Below are 4,453 nucleotides of genomic sequence, written 5' to 3'. Positions count from 1 at the left end.
AGGGACTTTGACAAAACTCTTTCAATAAAAGTCTATTATAATAAAAATCTTGAAGAGTTTATGAATATAAGTGTCATATTTTAACATAATAAAAGCAGTTTATAGAAAGTCCATAGCCACAACCAATTAACATGGAGAGAAGCTCACAGAAATTCTACTAAAATCAAGAATAAGACAAGGTTGTCCATACTTTTCATACATATTCAATGTAGTGTTTGAAGTTTTATCTAGAGCAATGAAACAACTGAAGGATATCAAAAGGATACATATTGGAAAAGAAGTAAAACTATCTTTTTGTTGCTGATATGAGAGTATACATAATTGAGTGACCACAGGAATTCTACTGGGAATTCCTTACAGCTTTTTTATCAACACTTTGATCAAAGTAACTGAATATGAAATCAACTCAGGAAATTAGTAGCCTTCCTTTATACAGGTGAAGAATGGACTAAGAAAGCAATTAGGCAAACAGAATCTTTCATTATAACTTTAAATAATATATAATATCTTAGTGTAACTAACCAAATATGTGAAAGACTTGCATAATAAAAACTTTAAAACATTGCGCGCGCACGCGCTCCTTTCCACGTGCGAAAGCCTTGAGACTCGTGGAGGTTGGCGGGGAGGAGGGTTCGGGGTTGGCGGAGCCGCGCTACCGGGGACGCAGTGATGAAGCCAGATTTCAGGCCCCCAGGGGGTGGCTTTGGTGGCAGAGGCGGCTTTGGTGACAGAGGCGGTTGAGGAGGAGGCCGCGGAGGTTTCGGCGGTGGACGAGGAGGCTTCAGCGGAGGTCGGGGTCGGGGCGGAGGTGGTGGCTTCAGGGGCCGAGGAGGTGGACGAGGTGGAGGCTTCCAGTCTGGGGGCGGCCGGGGTCGAGGTGGTGGCCGGGGAGGCAAAAGAGGAAACCAGTCAGGGAAGAATGTGATGGTAGAGCCACATCGGCAGGAAGGCGTCTTTATCTGTCGAGGAAAGGAGGATGCCCTTGTCACAAAGAACCTGGTCCCCGGAGAATCTGTGTATGGAGAGAAGAGAGTCTCCATTTCAGAGGGAGATGAGAAAATTGAGTACCGAGCCTGGAACCCCTTCCGCTCCAAGCTGGCGGCAGCACTCCTTGGCGGCGTGGACCAGATCCACATCAGGCCCGGGGGGCCAAGGTGCTCTACCTGGGTGCCGCCTCGGTCACCACCTTCTCCCAAGTCTCGGATATTGTCGGCCCGGACGGCCTCGTCTATGCAGTTGAGTTCTCCCACCGCTCTGGCCGTGACCTCATCAACTTGACCAAGAAGAGGACCAACATTATCCCGGTGATTGAAGATGCTCGGCACCCACACAAATACCGCATGCTTATCGCAATGGTAGATGTGATCTTGCCGACGTAGCCCAACCAGACCAAACACAGATTGTGGCCCTGAATGCCCACACCTTCCTGCGGAATGGAGGACACTTTGTGATTTCCATTAAGGCCAACTGCATCGACTCCACGGCGTCGGCGGAGGTCGTATTCGCATCCGAGGTGAAGAAGATGAAGCAGGAGAACATGAAGCCGCAGGAGCAGCTCACGCTGGAGCCCTACGAGCGCGACCACGCGGTAGTGGTGGGCGTGTACCGGCCACCTCCCAAGGTGAAGAATTGAACCTCGGAGCTGTCTAGAATTGGGGGGAAATGTGTGTTGCTACTGTTGCACGTGTGGTTTTTGTTTTTTTATTAAAAGACTCATCTGTCAAAAAACAAAAACAAAAACAAAAACAAAAAAAAAACATTGAAGAAAGAAATTGATATAAAAGATAGAAATACTTCCCATGTATCTGTAGTAAATCCATCTACTTTCTATCTCTCTCTTTCTCCTTCCCCCCCTCTCTCCTATTTATCTATATCTAAGTCAATATACATACATAATTGTTAGAGTATTAATTATATAGTAAATGGCTATTGTAACATATTGCATCAAAATTCCAACATATTTCTTTTTTTTACAGATCTTGAAAGGAAATTTTTCAGCTTTATATGAAAATACAAAAGAAGATAGAAACACAACAGAATTTCAAAAACAATTTTAAATAATAAAATCATTATTGCTTTGTTTATAATAGCCATGAATTGAGAAAAAAATTCAGTTGTCCCTCAACAGAGAAATAAAGAAATTGTGGTGTAAGTACATAGTGAAAAATTAAATACCTGTTAAAAATTGAAATTTGAAAATCTCCAGTAAATGGATGGAACTAGAAAAAAGAATCATCCAAAGTGAGTTAACCTTGACCCCAAAAGACAAATATTCTATGTATTCAACTTATATGTCAATGCTATCTGTTATGTCAACCATCACCCTCTACAATCCCAAAACCTGTGGTGAGGTATAGAAAAGGGGACTATACAGACATTTTGTCTAGACAATGGCAGTAGAACAGTTGTGATATATAGATGTGGAGGTCAAGAACAGGGGATCATCTGCAGCGGGGGAAGGAAGAGGGGGCAAATGAGATAACATTGGAAGAGAGAGGTAATTTTAGGGTCATTTGAGGTATAATATAGAAATGTAATATGGTAGAATCTTCCTGAAATCCATCCATCCATATACGTATATATAATATGTATATATATATATATATAATATATATTATATATATGAAGGTTATCTAAATGAAATTGCTAAGTAATAGATGAGATAAAGTCACATCTGGACATCTCCTGTAACCAAATGAAGTTTTCTGTAGTGGCAAATGGGTTATATCTAATTGAGTTTTTGGCCAAAACAATCCAGGCACTTGTCAAGACTGAAGGCTGATCTCTACAAACTGATAGCAATGCAATATGACTGAAAACAACATCTGTACAACTAATTTATCACGTTTATAATAATATTTGAGGGAAAAAACATTTTCAATACAATGGAATATTTTTAAACGTTATTTCACTTTTTTTCATTGCAGTTTTCATTATTTAAGCTCAAGAGTTTCTCACTAATTTATCGACTTCAGTGTTCAATCCAACAAATCTTCCATAAATTGAGTTATCTACACTGAGAGACAATTCAGAAAATTCTGATAATCTTGAGAGTTTTTAACACCCGTTTTATTTAATAGATGAATTCTCTATTTCAAAAACTGTGAAGATCCCAAAATAAACCATGTGTTGTTATCAAAACTAGGAAAGTGAGGGGAAAAAGATCCTGGAATTGAGGCCAGCATAGACTAAATAGCCATTTCCAGACCTTCTACAATCCATAAGTTTTGCATTTCCTTTTATTTTTCAAAGACCAAAATGAACAGAAAATTAGTAATCTATATTTAGATTTGGGCCGAGATAACCACTATATTTAAATCAGTAAAAATGGTTTTCTTGTTGTTTTCTGTATTCCATTAACATAATTTTCTCTGACATTTTATAGGTAACATTTAATTGCATTGATTTTATTCTTACAGTCATAGTAGATTTCATTTGAGCATAAAATGGCTTAGCATACAGTCAATAAGCCATGATTATTTTGGTGCCATACATTAATTTAGTTGTATATACAATAATTTTATGCACACATAGTTGCACTTATATGTACAAAACATGTATAGTACATATTTGTGTACAATAAGCATTGTATGATCATAGATACAGTACATATATTTCTAAGACAAATGCCATGTGCTACATGAATAGAGTGAAACATTTACAATACTATTTTTATCTATAATATCCAGATTAATTAAACATGTAAAATTTCCAAACTATTAATTAATTAATAGATCTAATTATAGAAATTAAACTGTGTAACATATGCCAATGATTTAATTCAGATATTTATGAAATAAAAAGATTCTCTAATTATGATATCTGGCATAATGTCAGTATTTGACTCCAAGCCTAGTAAACTCTCAGTAGCAAGAATAAAACATAGGTGCTGTTTTCCAGAAAATAATGAGAATGTTCCAATGTTTTTGTGCCCATAGAATTAAATTATTTTAGGCAATGGTTCTTTATGAATGCATTGCTATAGATCAAAAGTAGCAAAAGTGACAATGGGGTTTATATTAACTATCAATAAATACAGATTTTTGGTTCTGAACAAAATTGCTTGTGAACTGTATATAAGAAGGCAATACATAACATTTTATAGTAACATTCCTTCAATCTAAATATAATATAAGTACATTTTTTAATGTTTAATATGCAACTGCAACCCTGTAAAAGATGATGTTTTCTGACTTGCTGGGTTACCAGTTAAGTAAATCAGGAATTAAGGACTATTATAAAGAACTGTGTTTAGACTATGTTATTTTGGTGTTTGACCCAGGGTGTTTCCCAGTTTTCTGTTATAGGTAGAGGAAATACGGTTCTTTTAAAAAAGTTTTCTACCTAACACACAAGCAGATACACACACACATACACACACTTTTTCTTCTTTATGGATTTAAAATGATACAAGGTAGACCTGTTGAAATGTTAGGAATCTAAGTATTCTGAA

General features: G+C 37.1%; 1 pseudogene across 1 annotated transcript; it reads left to right on the top strand.

Annotated features, from left to right (window-relative positions):
- Positions 1-618: 618 nt before the first annotated feature.
- LOC311608617 (rRNA 2'-O-methyltransferase fibrillarin-like) lies at positions 619-1,721 on the top strand (annotated as a pseudogene). The gene has a single exon. The product of its transcript is annotated as an rRNA 2'-O-methyltransferase fibrillarin-like (transcript).
- The last annotated feature ends 2,732 nt before the right edge of the window (positions 1,722-4,453 follow it).

Source organism: Acomys minous, assembly GCF_964271855.1.
Source record: "Acomys minous genome assembly, chromosome: 11".
NCBI lineage: Eukaryota > Metazoa > Chordata > Mammalia > Rodentia > Muridae > Acomys > Acomys minous.
This window is presented reverse-complemented; position numbering and strand designations above follow the sequence as displayed.